Source organism: Taurulus bubalis (assembly GCF_910589615.1).
Source record: "Taurulus bubalis genome assembly, chromosome: 18".
Classification (NCBI taxonomy): domain Eukaryota; kingdom Metazoa; phylum Chordata; class Actinopteri; order Perciformes; family Cottidae; genus Taurulus; species Taurulus bubalis.
This window is the reverse complement of record NC_136606.1, coordinates 5,379,878-5,398,712: the sequence shown is the minus strand read 5'-3', so window position 1 is coordinate 5,398,712 and position 18,835 is coordinate 5,379,878.

The following is an 18,835-nucleotide window of genomic DNA, read 5'->3' as shown; positions in this document are numbered from 1 at the left end:
ATGAGAGCGCCAGAAGTTGTACCTGCAGGATGCACGGATGCGGACTGCGCCGCTCTCCTGAAACAATCTCAGCCCACTAATGACACCCGAGATTGTAAGGGCATCGAGTGCAGGCTGCCGCTGAGGATACGGCCGAGAGCTCGCGCGAAGTCCTGTGTGGGAGAGGGTTGCAGTTCGGAGGAGAGTGCCAGCCAGCTTCCTCCTGTCCATCTGTCCGACAGAGCCGCGCAGTTTCTGGGAGACTTCCCGGAGCTCGGGTACCCGTCGTCGGAACTTGGCGGCGCGCCTTTAGGTGTCCAGCTCACGTGTGACATCAAGCCAGGTCTGCTATCATCATCATCATCATCATCATCATCATCAGCATCGCCTTCTCATCTAACACTTTAACTGTTGCGTTCAGACGATTACAGGCATGATTAACTTCCCCCAAATGCCCTCTGTGCTCAATCGTGCACCAGTCTAACCACTGCGGGACATTTCTGGTTGAGTGACAAGCTTCAAAAGAAGTTGATGAATTATTATCTTGCTCTGGAAACGGTGTGTCTTTAATGTAGCCATGCATGTAACCCTTTATTGACTGTAACCCCCAAAATGGGATTACGCACAAAAAGCAAAAGGAAGACTCTTTGTTGACCTTCAGCCCAAAATGATATCAGCACAGCTACCAGAGCAGATGAACTGGAAACATGTCTGCGAGTCAGTTGTCCAGAAAATGTTGAGTGCTTTGATGTTGGTCCACAAAGGAAACTTTCATTGCACTTGCCAGTTAGGCCAATACAACAGGGCCAATGGGTCTCTTTTAATCCCTTCCTCCATGGCGGTGTTGAACAATAACAACTTGTCTGCTCACATATTTCATTTTGCATTACTTTCCCCCCAGGGGAGAACGAGGTCCCCTCAGAAGATGCCCTCATCTTGCACCTCCAGCTGGCAAAAGGGCAGGAGAAGCTGGTGGAGGCCCTGCGCGGCCAGCAGACGATCATCCGCGAGCTGCAGCAGAAGCTCGCCGACCAACAGGAGGCGCTGCTGTCCCAGCAGAGGGAGATCCTGGACCAGCAGAGGCGCATGTACGAGCAGATGGACGTGGTGAAGGCCCAGTACGGCCTCCTCTCAGACACCGTCAAGCAGGTCTCCTTCCAGGGCCTGCAGGGCGAGCTGCAGAGCTACTTCGAGAGCCACCTGGCGGGTCTGCAGAGCCAGGCCCGCAGCCACCTGCAGAAGTCCTACGCCGTGCACAAGATGGACATCGACTCAAAGGTGGTGGACGTAGTCGGAGAGGCTCACTTTCCTCAACCTCTGCTGGGTTGCCCTTCACCTTGTGGGCAGGACGAGTTCTGTGACTTTCAGAGGGACCCACCGCAGTGTGAGAAGTGCACCATGTGTCCACCGGGATTCTTTCTGATCTCACAGTGTTCTCCCACTGCGGACAGGATGTGCCAGGTATTGTCCTTTTAGAATACTGGTGTATTCACCCCCTTTTTACCCTCATTTAAAACACACTGCTGTCTGTTTTCAGACGGTGAGATTGATATCCGTACTTATCTAACGTGTGAATGGGTTTCAGCTGAAAGTTAAAGCTTGATTATGGTGGAATCAGTCAGTTTCCACACATATGACAGCAATGCCCAAACATAATAACAGCTGATTTTGAGGGTGGATGCTCACACTCATCCCTTATCAGAATAAAGCAATAATTAATAGTAAAAACGTATTCACAATGACTATTTGTATTGCAGGACAGAGATGAATGCCTTGAAGTACCAACCATTTGTGGAGAGCGAGTGAAGTGCCTTAATACTCCTGGTAGCACATTGTTTCTTTTTGGATACTTAAAACAATAATCTCCTAATTGTAGGCCGTGTGGGAAAAACAGTATTTCCCTCTGAATACTTCCTTGGTTTCTCTAATCTCTTTGGTCTTTACCTGCACAGGGGGCTTCAGGTGTCTGGGGGTCTCTCAGAGAGACGCGGGGATGGGTGTGTGTGGTCACGACTACTTCTACAACCAGGAGCTGCAGGAGTGCCAGGCCTGTTCCGACTGCGAAGGAGAGCCGGTGTCCGCTCCCTGCACGGCCATCACTGACTCCGTCTGCGGCCAGCCTTCAGAGAGCCGACTCTCCCAGTCTTGGGGGGCCAGTGTGGGACTCCCATCCGCCAGGACCTCTGGCGCCCACATCTTCCCCGGGCTTCAACTAAACATCCGAAGCAAAGAGAGAATCGACCTGCTGTCCAACGAGGCCGGGAAGGTGACGTTCCTGCAGCACGGCCTGGTGTGGTTGGATCACAACTTTGCCATAAAGCACAGCTGCAGGAACTTCCTTCAGGTGGGGATGAGGCTCAACGGGAGCCAGGAGGAGGAGGGTCGCGACCTCAGCGGCGTCCGCATCGAACAGCCGGATGGGAAATACTTCCAGGGTGTCAGCGTCAGCAGCGGAGTCGAGGTGGAGCCCAACCACTTCTTCACCCTGCTGCTGAAGAGCCCGAATCAACACTGCAACCAGAGCAAGGATCTCCACCTCTACGACGTCGCCACTCCCTCCGTCAGCCTGCTCTGGCTGTCGCACGACACCGGCGCCGTGGCCATGACGGCTCAGATGTCCCTGCTGACGCACTACCAGACCAGCTACCGCCCGACTTTCCGCGTGACCTCGGTGTCCGACCCGTACATGATCATTCTGACGCACGACAACCGCGGCGTTCGCTTCACGGAGAGCGGCGTGGTGAAGTTCGTCCTCCAGCAGGCGCTTTACTCCATGGGTCACACCTGCGTTCGAGAGGGTTTCTCCCTGATCGCCTACACCAACCGCAACGGCACCGGCCAGGAGGCCATGCAGGCCTTCAAGGCGGGCGTCAACTACAGGGACACCTCCATCACCCTCTCCGGCGCCGTCATCGTAGCCGGCGGCGACACGCTCAGCTTTGAGATCACGTCTCCGTCCCAGTGCAACATCCGCTACTTCGGGGACAGCAGCGGGATCAGCGTGCTGAGCCTCATCTGGATCCCCTCGGCGGTGTCGTCGGCGCTGGCCGCTACCGTGTCCAGGACGGGTCTGCCCTCCGGAGCGGTCCGGAATAAGCCGCTGTCGTTCCAGCAGACCGGTGCCGACACGCCGCAGGTTCGCTTGACCCGCTCCGGGGAGCCCAACAGCCGGAAGAACTTTATATTCCACGAGAAAGGGACGGCGAACATAGCCCTCAACCTGAAGCTGATTCACTCCTGCAATATCGTGAAACTCACATTGCAGCGGGTGGGCGGTCAGGGCGAGCAGGCGGGTCCTGTGGCCCAGCAGGTGTCTGGACATATGCCCGAAGGGAGCGAGTGGGCCAGCATCGGGCTGAGGGCCTCGTTTCCGGTCCAGAACGGTACGGCGGTCTATGTTACTCTGGACTGCATCCGCGGGCGAGTGAACCAGATAACACACGAGGGCGGCACTAACATTTCAATTCTCTGGGTTGCAGTGTGATATCATTGATGCCTTTTGTGGGGGAAAAAAAGACAGTTTTGCACAATATTGAATTGCAGAGCAGATTCAACAATTTACCAAATAAAGAGACACATATTTTGTCCTATTATTGTTTTAAATGTATGTTTCGTCACCTTTAGACTTTTATTGTGAAATCTCTTTTGGGTATGATTAACATACTGTAAGTACTGCTTTCGCTTGAAGTACTTCGGCTGGTTGAGCAGTGACCAATTCTGTGTGTGTGTGTGTGTGTGTGTGTGTGTGTGTGTGTGTGTGTGTGTGTGTGTGTGTGTGTACAGTGTGTATGAGTGCATGTACATACATGTGCATTGGTGCTTGTTAGATATGTATATGTATGGATGTGTGTGTGTGTGTGTGTGTGTGTGTGTGTGTGTGTGTGTGTGTTTATGTATATGTACACATTGGCATGCCTACCTTTGTATGAGACGTTTAATATGTATATCCTTCTGTTCCTGCACATATTTAACTTGTGTACTGTATATGTAACAACCTTTTTCTGTATTATATCATTAGGCATTTAAAATAGTTTAACCATTTGGGAGATGCGCTTGCACAACTCCTGGAAGACTTAAATGAGGAGATAGATTCCACTCTCAGAGGGTTAGCTTAGCTTAGTTTAGCACAAACACTGGACAGCTAGCCTGGCTCCGCCCAAAGGAAACAAATTACGCCTCCCAGCACCTCTGAAGCTCAGTAATTAACACGTCAAATCTTGTTTGTTTAATCTCTACCCAAAACCGCAGTGTAATAACATTTGCTATTTTAGGGGGGGTTTATGTGCCAGACCATTCTACCATTTTTTGATGGATTAAACAAAAAGGTAGAACAAATGAGGTGCTAGTTGGTGGATTTTCTAACCTTTAGACAGATCTAGTCTCTTTCTCTCTGTTTCCAGTCTTTCTGCTAAGCTAAGCTAACTAGCTGCTCTGGCTTGCTTCATATTTACCGTACCAACGTTAGAGAGGTATCGGTCTTCTCATCTGGCATGAAGGCTTTCACACACTGCAGCAGCGACAAACAAACAACACAAAAATGCAAAATAGTTGCATGAGTATTTTAGTTTTTGTTCACGACAGTGTACATTTTCATTATGCCTGTTTTTGACAACATGATTGGTTGATGCCATGATTGAAAAGGCAAAAACTCAGAGGAATCAACCTTTTCTCACAATGATATTCAAATTGTGATAAAATACAAAAACAAACTATCCCTTCAATGCTCTGAAGAGTCATGAAAGATCGATACACACATGCTCGGTACACTTTCATAAGCAGGAGTTGGTATTTGATGATGTTTTTGATGATATTTATTTGCCATTTATAAAACGGGACTTTTGTAGTTACTCTATAGAATACATATATTTGTCAGACATGAGAAAAGTATATCATGTATGTGGTAAAGCGCTGAATAAGAGAGTGTTGGTATTCATTAATACATGCAGCGATAGCCTCGATATTTGCACACGTATAGTTTAACAAAGTGTTATGGAATGTGCAAACATCATACTTTGTTATTCTTTTGCCTGAATGCTGTTTCCCTGTGAGGAGTTGCCCATGCATATCGTTCCTAATTGCGCCTGTGTGTGTGCTGTCCTCTAAACAATTAGGCATAATTAAGTGTTTCGGGGAGTTGGCAGCGAAGCCGTCCATGGAAATTCTTCAGATTCATTCTCACTTCATTATGTTGAGGGATTTGTTTTGTTTTCTGTGGTTGGGCTCCCTGCGCATGTCAATGCATGCACTCTTGTTCAACACCAAATAAAGTGTACATATGTTTAGCCAGACAGCTTGTTAATATTGTAATGTGTTACTTGTTTTCTTTTAGCATAATGTGAGGCATTCCTGTCTAGCCACATCATTTGACATCTAACGTGGCCTTAATTCCGTGACATTTATTTTATAGCGAATTTCTAAGATTTTACATCAAGTTACAAGGTAAAAGTTTAACATTCAGACGTTACTCACTCCCTTTAATCTCAAACACACTGGACCTCTTTTGAACCTTATTAAACAGCTAAAGGTGCCAAAATTGCAGACACAATCCTTGGAGAGTCATACACTGTATTTCCTTTCAATTGGTCTTAATCAAGGTGAAATTATTCTTCCATCTATCACCTATAGGAGAGCTGTTCTTTGGTTTAAACATAACAAATAGCCTGCGAGTCAATGAGAGGGAGAAGAAAAGGTCTGGATGTGAAAAACAATCAAATGTTTCGGTCGGCTGCCTGAATTGAAAACAGGTGTTTCAGTGGAGCAGCGCTCCAGATGTCTGCCGCTGTAGATCAAATGAGACCCGCAGCACTTGAAGAGTTTCAGAGACATCAGAGGGAGAAACGGGAAACGTGTGTGCATCGAAAACTTTGTCTTTAATTTTTTTCCTACGTTAACAATGGATCAAATGAGTAATTGTAATGTTAAACGGCCTCACTTGTCGTGACAAAGGGAGTTATGACCTAACTCTGTGTGGTTCCCCTTAGCTCTATTACTCTTCTTTCAGTTAGCCTCAGACTTTAGCTAGCCTCTTAGTTGTGTTTAGGTTGTACGGCCAACGAATTCCACTCGCAACGTCACCCACGTTCCCAGCAGATGTTTCCAAAGCCTTGATAAGTTCACCAAATGGCAGCACAACAAAGCTGCAAAGTCAAAAGTCTGGCTGCTGTTGTAAAGAAACAGTTATTATCTCCTGGAACGTAAAAAAAGGAGATGATAAACTAACATTCATCAAGTCGCCAGAAATAAAAACTCTGAAGGACAACCGTTTTCAAACCTCCAAACCTGGGACCCCTAAGTGTACCGCACATTCATGCACGTGCACATTCATGCACGTGCACATTCATGCACATGCACATTCATGCACATGCACATGTGAGCGGCGATGCACGAACCACAGACGTTTTCATCAGGACAGTACGAAGAAATATCAGATATCTTTTAAAACTAAATGCGAGGTATTTGTCGGCCTGCACCAGTGCAGGCTGCCGGCTAAATGCTCGATTCTTTAGAACCAAAACAGTCATAAAGGGCCAGAAAAGCCAAAAAGCTGATCTGAAAAAGCTCTAAAAAAGCTCCATGGAGCCGAGAGGAACTGCAGAGTCGGGTGACAAATCTCTACGGGTTCATTACTACGATCTAGTATTTCACATACATACTAAGTAGTCATGCCATCCTTTGTTTATAAAACAATTGATTGTAGCTGCTTTGATATTTTATCAGACAGGGTAACATTCATCCTCCATAGACACATTAAACCAAGACTTAACAAAAGTTTGGCACAGATCAGATGCCCAGATAAAATAATCAACCGAAGAATTCGGAAATTCAATTACTAAACGCCGTGAAATGTGAAAACACAGAAAGGTGCCTTTCTGTTGACGGCCGCATACCATTCATCTCTGGTCAAACAGAGAGACATCATTCATCGCCGCAGTGCATCTGTTGTGAGTTTGTTTCCATTCTAAAGGGATTTGGGGTTTGGAGTTCATTCAGAGCCTCTAATGAGTCCAGAACTATTACCACAACATAGCAATCCAATCCGTCTAATACGACTCCTTTTTGTGTTTATAAAGTATTCGACTCAATACTCTAAATGAGCGTCTGCATCATTCATTCATCGGGTGCATGTTGATGTCAAGGTGAACACCACTCCTCACCCAAACCCGGCCCCAGTCTGCGCCGGTGTTGACTTTAAAAGGACAAAGCCGGAGACGGACTCGCTTTAATCAGAAGCGGATGTTGCTGTCAGAGCCGAGGCCTCTTGTCTGCAGGGAGATGTTTAGACCATGTGGTCGGGTCTGATGCTGCAACCCGCCGACGTCTGTTACTCTGGCACCCGACAGCGGATTGATGGGGTGTGAAGAAAGTCTGTAATGATGTCGCTGAGTTTTTTTTATTTTTTTTTTTAAACAGCTTGTTGGGTTCTTTTGAAGATGAATTATGTATATATTCTTATACTATTTGCATTTATAGCAATGTTTTTTGTATTCTTAATTCTAATTCTAATTTATTTTACCTTAAGTTTATTGTAATTCTCTGTGAAATGAGGACCGAGCAAAATAGGTTTTTCATTGTACGGTAACTGTCTTCTATCTGTGCAAATGACAATACAAATATTTTGAATCTTGAATCTTGAAATAATCTAAAAAAAAACTGAAATTCAATCCATTGGACATTTGAAATGTTTTTATTCAAACTCGGAGTTAGAGCTAAAAACACTTACATGTTGCAAAAAGTCACATCTAAAAGTACTTTTTCCTCTTGCCATTCAAATTGAATGGTGTCATTGAAGTAAAAAGTATGAAACCACATCGTTCTGTGTCCGAAATGACATAAAACTCTTTACTCTACGAACTCAATATTGTTCGACGTACTTTAGTGTCAAAAAAAGAGTGTGAATATTTTCCAACCTCATGTGACCTAATGATGATTTGGGAGAATCATGGAGTCTGAAAAACATATTACACTTAGCTAGCAAAGCGGAATCTTACATTGAAGCATAACATTACATTACATTAAGCGTAATTAACGTTATTTTACTGTAATATTCAAATCAAAATAGCATGCTACTTGCATACTATTAGATCCGTACTCAGGCTTAGATAGTTTTAGTTTAGTTTGCATGACAAATAAATCTCACGTACTGTTTAGCATACTAAATAGCACGTTCGCGGGAAATTTTGGACGCAACCGGAGTGTCCTATTTCTTTATACTGTGATCACAGCCCCTTTGAACGCTCAAGAAATATAATATTCGGCACCACTATTCGACTCAGCATGAAGAAAAAATACAAAAACTGAGAAACAGAAAAGATCAATTATTTGCTGGCAGGCTTAAGGAAACAGAAGTGTTTGCAGCCAAGGGATCAGCGAGACATCTCAGGTTGTTCGTTATCTCTTCCCTCCATCTATCTTCCTCTTCCTCGGAGAGAAGTTTGTCTTCCTGCAAAACTCCTGCAGCCGTGTCTCCGGGTTTCTCTGTAGCTGCTCGTTCTCCATCATCCTCCCTTTTTCTTGCGCATCCGCTCATCTGTCGCACTCTCCGCCCTCCTGCCTGCGTCCATCTGTGCCGGTGTAGTTCTCCTCATTAGAGAGGTTGCTGATGCGTGAGGAAATGGGCTGGCAGGTCGGCAGCCACAAACACAAAAGTGGGATTCATATTAATAAACAGCCTGGGAAAAGTTCCACCAAAAAACAAAGTTGCCCATCGTAGCTCCTTAGATTACTCATATTTTCTGTGTTGTTGAACAGATTCTAGTTTCTCTCTGCTCCAGACTTGACCCCAGTGTCTGCTAAAGTCCTTGATCACCAGGAATGCAGCATTTAGCTTTCTTGTTCTCTTGCTGGCCTTAATCATTGCTGCTTCAAGGGCAATCCTAAAACTCCAGAGCCATGGGGATCAATCGGGCTGGGTGTGGAAATAAATACCTGTGTGTGTGTGTGTGTGTGTGTGTGTGTGTGTGTGTGTGTGTGTGTGTGTGTGTGTGTGGAATATACACATCAGTGTTGGGGTAGTTACTCAGAAAAAGTAACTAGTTACACGTTACTAGTTACTTCTGAAAATTGTAACTAGATTACTTTACTAGTTACTGCATTTGAAAAGTAATTTCACTACTAGTTACTTTACTTTCCATTTTTTTAAGCAAATGTCCAAATTAACTGCAAAGATACATGGACAAACATCATGGCCCTTTCATCACTTTATTTTCAATTTTGAATAATAATTAACTATTATTAATTAATATAATTTCCAATAATACTAATCGCGCGAGTCACACGACACTTCCTGCATGAACAATCTACCGTAAACGTCGGGTTACGAGCCGCTACTACCTTCGGTCAGAGTCCCCGTTAGCTCCCCGCTGTAGCCGGCTGGGGCTCCTGCTAGCGCTCCGTCACTTCCCCGCTAACTTCCGCTAGCTCTCCGTTAACTTCCGCTAGCTCTCCGCTAACTTCCGCTAGCTCCCCGAAAACCACCGAAGGTAGCGGGACCAGGCTCAACACCCGACTTGGGCAGAGGGGTCGCGGGCAGTAGCAGCAGCAGCGCTAGCTAGCAGCTAGTTGCTATTGTTCATGCAGGAAGTGTCGTGTGACTCGCGCGCCACTAAAAGAAAACTTTTCAGACTGGTACAAATGTCTTGAGTAACGCAGGAAAGCGCGTTACTGAGGTCTAGTAAAGTAGTGTAGTTACCAATATTTTGAGTGTAATGCGTTACTTTACTTCGTTACCTATAAAAGTAATATCGTTACTGTAATCCGTTACTTTGTAACTCGTTACCCCCAACACTGATACACATGTATATGCAACAGGGAGTGAGGCCCCTCTTGCTGTCTTCATGAAGAGGCCATTTAAAGCGCTGATGATGAATGATAGGTTGGCTGAATGTGAGCGAGAGTCCCTCTGGTGTGTATTTAAATGGGGGAGAGATGCGCTCTCACTCATATCAACTCCCCGGTGGTCCCGGAGGTTAATTGCTTTCTCCGGCAGGCGCTTACAGATTAACTATCTCACTGAATGCATCCATACAAATGACTCTGTGCATACCGCGATAAGTTGAGCGGAGGTGTGTGTGTGTGTGTGTGTGTGTGTGTGTGTGTGTGTGTGTGTGTGTGTGTGTGTGTGTGTGTGTGTGTGTGTGTGTGCAGTGCTCTGCAACAGAACACAGTGGGTGCTTAGGTAGCGTGCAGGGTGCACCGCGAGGTCGGAGAAGCTAATGAGGACGAAACGAAGTGAACCTAACAGAGAATCTTTGGTTTAAATTGTAAGTCGTCAACAAAACGTGGTAGTCCAGCATTCATATTTAAGATAAGATATTCCTTTATTAGTCCCGCGGTGGGAAAATTACATAATTACAGCAGCAGACAGGTAAAGTGCACACATAGTAAAATAAAAAACAAGTAATATAAATACACAGTAAAACAGTAATAAGAACAGTAAAGAAACCATAATAGCAATAGTATATATACAGACATAAAAATGTATTTAAAATGTATTTAGTATTGCACCAGTTGAAGTGGTTAAAGTGAACAGGCAGTTGCAACCCAGCGTGTGTGGATTTAGGTGGATTTTAAGCCCAGGAACATTTAGATTTCATATACCTTTCGTCTTGTTTTTTGTAGTTTTGGTTTGGTTGCATCATATTTGAAAAATAATTGTGAAATACCTGGTCACATGGGGACATTTCTAACTAACGCCCTGAGAATTACGCAGGTGGTGATTTACGTCCAGTGCCAACGTGCAGTGTTTTTGCAGGAGGAACTGTGGCCTTCATGTGGGGAGCAGGGAAGTGAGATTGTTGTGGATGGTCATGCATCATGTCAGGCGTCTAGTGCGGGAGCCTGCAAGGTTGTAACCCGAGGTGCCAGATGCTTTGTTTACACAGAACCGTCTGAGAATTCGGTCGTTTGGAAACTGTTTGGAAAAGGGCAGTCGCTTTAAAAAAAAAAAAAAAAAAAGACTTGGCGGATGATCTGATGAACCATCAAGTCCATCAAATTGAGCGGAAACATCTTTTCTAAATCGAGAAAAGCCTTCAGTGTCGTTCCTTTGCTCCTCTTTCTATGAAGAAATGCAGCTCTGATATAATTGATGATATTGCAGCATCTGCGCGAAACTCTTCAGGAGCCGCCATTGTTGTTTTGAACAAACGGTTGTCTCTCCGTGCTGCGTCACACACACACACACACACACACACACACACACCAAAGCCCCGCCGCCACACGCCACATCTGGAAACGATGCCGTGAGAGCGGTGAGAGTGAATCAAAACAGTAAAACCAGAATAACGACCAAGAACACACTGGAGGTGAAAAGAAGGCGTCTAAGTTTCAAAGCAACAAATCCTCATTTAGCTGCAAACTCCCGGCCTGGACAGCTGGTAGATAACACAACATGTTGAAAGAGAAAATGATGCATCAATGCGACCTCTCATGTGTCAGCTGAGCAGAGTCACCACAGTGAAATCAAACCCTAATGGATGACCTTACAGCTTCTGGGCTGACATCAGGGCATGAGGCAGAGTTCAACGCCAGCAAGTCCAACAGACACCAACATCTGGCTTTGTTTAGCCGCCACACACACACACACACACACACACACACACACACACGGTCTGTTTTAAGTCAAGATCTCGGCCGTTCATAGAAGCATGAGAATCCTTTTGGCCTTTTCTGTCCAAATGCTCTGTAAGCCCCTCTCAAGCCAGCCACCCGGACTTCACCATCTGCTGGCTGCTCATAAATCACCGCAATAGTCGGAGAGAAGAGTAACTTCTCCAGCTTAAACTTTATGACATGTTTGCTACATTTCTCCCGTGTGTTTGGACGTTGCAGCTCTTCTCCTCTTTGTGTGATCACTTGTAGGATTAGAGTGTCGGGGTTTTACAAAGCCTGTGATGTGCTCCATGTGGGAACATCTCTGATCATTGAGAGGGGGGGTCTCTGAGAAATGTCAGATCTGGTCATTTAGTCATTACTCTTTCTATTAATTTTGAATCTGGAAAGAGGAATATGTTGACGCTCTGCAGATCGAGTCGCCTGAAGATCATAGAGTCTACAGAGGTTGATTGAAATTCATTTGGTCTCATAACAGTCCAAGATTGATGTCAGGAGTACACACAGGTGATTCCTTGATGATAATTAATGGAGGATGAGCTGACAAGTCACTTTGTCTTGTAAAACTCCCCATGTAAGGACCGCTCACATATTAGCTTCAGATGTGGGCGTCTACTGATGAGATGGGTATTAGATTTGACCTTTTTTGCTGTTTTTATTTAATTTATTATATTTTGCTGGAATTGTTTTTGTCTATTTTATTATAAAATCCACTCAATTTGATTAGATTTTACATTTAAATATATAACTTAATGATGTTGCTGCCTTGCGTGAAGCACTTTGTTGCTCTACAAATAAATAAAATGTACTATTTGGTACATTGGTTCATTTATTTACCACCACACATCCTGTCAGTATTTCCACTCAACCAACCCTCTGATAAGGGATGTTGAAAACTAGCAGCTGAAGTTTGTTGAAACTTGCGTAGACTGTCATGACCCCCAAAAGAAAAATCCTCTCAAGTTTGGTGAGATGCCACTAGAGCTCCCATCCAGCGATAATGTATCATGCAGAGGATGAACCCTTTCAGTTTTGGATACTCCATCAGCTGATCCTAAAATTGAAATATTTGAAGACAAAGGTGTTGGAGAAATTGAGACAGAAAATCAGCCATTTGTTGAAAAAATTCATTGTCCCCAGAGGAAGAAACCTAATGTTTCAAGCCACCCGGCCATCTGGCTTTTCTTCTACTTGCAGCGTTAGGCCGACTTTTCAAATTATGCTGAAATGTTTGCAGTAAATATCAACGTCTAATGGCCGGAGTGCCATCCCATAGAAGATGGACGCTTTCCATTTTCGACACACTCTCAGGTCAAAGTGTCCATCCCATTTACTAAATATCCTTTGAATAATGCAACACAATCCAACAGCACCACAAACACTCCTCTGAAACAGTTTCTACAAAAGTAATTGACATATGAACTAAAGTTTTATATATATTTGCTAGTTCGTCTCTCTATGCGTGCAATATGAACTATTGCTCGTTTCAGATGTTTTGCATTGTACATAATTAGATATTATGTACAACAAAAAACACAAGTTGCACATCATAAACACAAAGATACCAATTTTCAAAGGTTATTGTATTAATTAGTATATAATCCTTCATGTGCGCCTTTTTAGTCCAATTTGTGCATCAATTTATAACATAAAATTTCATTAAAAGGAGACATAAACAACCTTGTAGTGTCCTTTCATGTCCCACTTTGCTTTCTCACCACTTTATGTACCAAATTAAACTCCTCTGGCTATGTGCCATTGTGTTGTTAGTTGTGTAGGGGTAACACATGGGAGCCACAACCGATCGACATTACTGTCGACCGGATTACATGCCAAGTCTCAGCAGCGAGGCGATGTTGCAGTCTGAAGCTGGAGCTGAAGACGTTGATGGCGGTGAACTGCGTTGGACCCCATCGTGCACAACCCCACTGCGTGGAAGCAGTTAACTGAGTGATTACACGTCATATTTGTAATGTTAAAACCATCCGCTTCCTCTGAGCTGATAGTGTGCAGCCCAGATGTTTTGTGTCACTTTTCTTATCCTATCACTTAAATAAAACAAATAGCGTAAACCCCGGTGTGGTTGTGAGTCTTTGTCACAGACGCGGCGACTATTCCCACGTGGTGCTTTCCTCTTTATCTGTGTTTGGGAGGGAAAGAGGAGGTAAAACATCTGGGAGCCTTTCACTTTGGGATGCATTTCTTTTCTTTCATTTGGACATAAAAGGATGTTGTAATCAGGAATGGTTCAGAGGAAAATCTCAGCTCATCAGCTCATTGAGGTAATAAACGGAAAATATGTTTGTATTCCAGCCACATTTGCTGGGCATGCCTGTTTTTTTTAGTAAAGGTCAAAATACTGTTGCTCCCTCATAACTCACTGGTGGAGCTGCAGTGCCATCTAGAGAGACGTTTGTAACCTGCCAGTGATGCTGCTCACAGAAATAGCACAAATGGATATTTGCAGTGCTTCTCATATCTTATTGTATTATATTTTGTATGACTTTTTATGTTTACGATTTATTTTATTTCCTTTAAGGATCCTCCTCCTTGTGAAAGTATTTCATAAGATTGTACAATATACATCTTGAATCTTTTCACTGGAGTTATTTTTTTAATAATGTGTGTGAGAAAAGTGTTTGCATCTGTACTGAATCTATCAGTATCACAATCAGAAAAACTTTATTGATCCCTGATGGGAAAAATACTTTAATACAATTCCCCTTACACATCGGCAGAAAGAAATATAGGACAAATAGAAACAAAGTATTTTGTTTGCATTTTAAGTGATTCTATGTAAAATGTTAATTATGTACATAATGAAACACCATATAATACAATATATGTAAAGCATATAAGTAATCAGGAAAAAACAATATAACCATATAATACAATATATGTAAAGCATAAAAGTAATCAGGAAAAAACAACATATAACCAATATCTTAAGAGTTAGTGTCTTCATGCATGCACCTGAATATATAATGCTTTTTACTTTTATATGAAGCATTTATATGTCCCCTGAAATAAATTTAAAAAAAGTGCATGCTATGTTTTACATTGTTCATAATCAGCTATTTTGTTAAAGGTAATTATTTCTATAAAATGTATTTCTGTAACATCATAAACTTGATAAAGATACTAGTTTTGAAAGGTTCTTGTATTCGATTGTATGTAATCATACATGTGTGCATTTTTTTATTCCAGTTTGGACACAGAATTGATGTTTTGTGGCATCAATCAATAATTTGAAAGGTCAGAAAAAGGCGACACAAACACACTGCTGACACACTTTTCATGACCCACTTTACTGTTTAAGGACCTTCTCCCCGGCTAACGTGACAAATTACACTCTTGTGGTCACGTGGCATCGTGTTTTTATCCAACAGATTGAAGGACAACAAACTTAGAAAATGTTACCCCGAGAGAAAAAAAGAAGACAACGAAGATTCCAATAACCTTTGTTTTGACAATATTTATTTCTATTTTCCCAATAGTAACATATAGTTCAGGACAAATGAATGTTTCAGAGAAGCTAGCACAGCAGTTTGCAGAACATACGATTCAAAATCATACGATGAACTGCACTCTGAGCACGAGGGATTTTAAATGTGCAACAAACGATATATTCCTGTAAGCAAGAAACCAGGGTATATATATATATATATATATATATATATATATATATATATATATATATATATATATATATCTATTATTTTTAAAGGCTAACAACACTTGCATTGGACAAGTTTTTGGACAATCAAGTCTACATCTTATTGATTCTGTTTCTCATACATCCCATAGAGTCAAGGGCCTTTCGGGGGAAACAAAACGCACCCCAAAAAGAAAGACGGTGACGTGATGGCACCGTGACACGAATCAACACACCCGTCTCAGACACGCAGAAAAACAGAACGACAGCGGGCAGCCGAGAAACGTTTGGGAGGAAAGCGCGAGGTTACGATGTCACTGCTAGAGGTATAGTGGGGGGGAGCAGGAAGAGAAAGAGAGAAAAGGTCGTACAGGTGCAGAGCAGAAAAGAGCTTTCAGAGACATGCTGAGGGACTACATACATATAGATAGATAGACAGATAGAGAGATAGAGAGATATAATGCTCTACGTTCAGAGCTGCGACAGTCTTCAAGCAGAAGAAGAAAGACAGAGGATAGAGATAGTCAGATCAAGCGCGAAGAGGATTACAATGCTTGGCGAGGTTAGCATACAAATGTTAGCATACAAAGGTTAGCATACAAAGGTTAGCATACAAAGGCGAGGTTAGCATGCGTGCGGCACGGAGAAACTTCACAGGAAGCCCAAGACACAGAGAATCACACGTAAAGGCCAGAGCGACAGTGCACTAATCTACAGGCTAAAGCTATATATGTATATACGTCGGACACTAAAGCTAATTACAGGAGCTACACATATTGTATATATGTAAATAGATATATAGAAATAGATATATAGGAGATATCGAAACAAGCTGGAGAGGCAAGGCATCGCATGCACGTGCAAAGGAAGCAAGTCTAGCAGCAGCAGCGAGAGAAGAAAATGTCCGGCTTTCCAAGACCGCCACAGTGAGATTCCTGCGTCGCTGTAATAAGTCTGACGTTGTCCGTGTCACAGTGTTTTACACCAATTTTTTTGATCTGGAAATTAGGATAAGTAAATCTGAAACGTGCGTTAAACCCGAGGCTAACCTCTGCTGGGATGTAAAACTTTCATACTGTCTGTAAAATGCTGAACAACTAAATGTAATAATTTCCAACAGACCCTTGATTCATGTCACATTCAGACTAAGTTACATTTTTAAGTATATTTCTTTTTTGTTGTTAAACATCAACTTATGAACAACAATTGGACATTGCACGTTATTAGGTCATGTGTATACTCTAAAGTGCACAACCTCCCCTTTGGAGGAAAACTAGACAATACTGGCAAATTTATACTAAGGCAACACAGTTACAAACACACTAAGGTACACATTGGCACATACCGTCAAGTATTCACAAAAACACAGGGCGTCAGAGTCAAAAATGGCTTTGCATATTCATTTAAAATCCAAACACCAGAGTCTCTTTGCAAAAGACTCTCAAGTGTTTCGAGGTGAAATCTGTCGGTTTCTTTAAAGCCAGTCCCTGAAACACGTTTTCTTTGAAATAGCTAGAAGAGTCACAAACCAAGTCAAGTATCTGACACACACACACACATGTGCACACGCGCACACGCACGCACACGCACACACACACACACACACACACACACACACACGCACACAGGAAGAAAGCCTTTTGGACAAACAGGATGAAAATACAAGTAATCTATATTGGAAATAGAGAAAATATGAATAACTTTACCTCACAAATAGTCTCTGGTTATAGGTCTTATATACACTTATGTATACACAAAGATATGTACTTAGGACATCTTGAAATACTATTTACAATCTATGATCAAAAGTGATTGTACACTGAGCGACCGTGTGGAGCAAATTGTGCTTTTCTAACTTGTTCTAATGAAAATGCTACAGAACCTCCGCTTTTTTAAATCAGGGTTCACTTTCCATCAACTAACCAGTCGACAGTAAGCATGTTTTTAGCTTAGCTAGTAGCGAACTTGATTATCGTTAACTATTGTACGCTTGAATCTTTTATTTTTTGCAGGGTATATAGATTGGACCCATACTCGAATATTGCTTGTGAATGAATAAAGAAGAAATCTCAGTTGCAATGCTAAGGGACGCTCCTCCTCCTGAATTAGTGCAATAGATGTCCGGTATGCAGTAGCTGCAAGTCTGGTGACGTTCCTCTACTCAGACAAAACACCGTTATTGTCCCGCTGCCAATTTTCTTAAAGATCCTTGATCTTTCAATAAGCACTCATCCAAAAACTGACACGGACAAATATAACTTCACTTATTATGGTACTGTAGATGAGAAGTTTCGTTAAAGTTAGAATCCTTAACATTTCGTTTTGATCGCAGAAACAGAAATGCCAGGAACAATTCGGCGCTGTGAGGACATTTTCCGAGTAGTGGCCACAGTCGGTATTGCAGGTCGTGGGAGATAATTTGTTTTGTCAAACACGGGACTTTCACCCACAAGACCGCCGTTCATGTCTCGTGGGAAACCAAGTTAACATTGACTTAATTTACCGTAGTTTTGTTTAGTAACTTCGGCACTCAACTAACGCGAGTTACCTGAAAAACGAACTTATTTTAACCTAAACTACAATCTTTTCCTTAGCCCTAATCAAACAGTTGTGTTGTTTAAACCTAACCAAGTAGTTTTGTTGTGAAAGTAAACCCTTAAAACATTGAGTCCCTTTGGTTTAGCATTGGGTTAGGGTTCATTTAACAAGATGATAAATACATTTTTTGTGCAACAAACACTTCAACATGACACTTAATGTCATCATAATTTGATTGCCTTGATTCCATTTCAAGTTGTAAAGGCGGACTCCACCACCAACAATTAAACAATTACTATAAATAGAGGCGATTTAAAACTGGCTGCACAAATGTTGGCAAATAATCGTAGCAAAAGAATAGTTTGAAGTAAAGAATTATATTAAGGATTATAACTTTACGTTACCTCTTCAATGTTGATTATTCTCATTTTGGATCATTGCATCATGTAAAGCTCACTCAGCACAGCTAGATATTCAGCCCGGTTGGAAACGTCACCCATTTTTGATTTGACGTCAAACAGAATGAGCCTTTACAACCTTTAATACACTCGAGAGAAGTGTGTATGTAAAATGAGCATAAAGTGTTGCTGCAATAATAACTTAGCATCGTTAGCTGCAGATCAAACTGTCAGAGGCTGATGAGACGCGTGATGGAGCGTAAATGTTGTGTAATTCTGATGGAAATGCCTTCTTTTGCACATATTTACTACTGACGGCCTGCTTCAGTTGATCTAACATGTGCTGTTGCTGCAATGCATCACCAGTCAGGAGAATAATGTCCGACATCACTGCTTGACGTACTATGTGCAGATGTAAAGGCAGTTGATTACGCTGAGGTAAGGTGAAGTGCTTTTTTTTTTTCTTTCTTTTTTTAAACCAGAAGTTTAAAATGTAAAGTTACAATAGAACACGACCACGTTTGGCACTTAACAACATACTCTGCAAATCAGAAATGATCCCAAAAAATATAACTCTTCCCTATTACACAAGCGTTTCATATCACAAAAAGTACGAGTTACATCACTCACTGGGCTCTACTACACTACAGGAAAG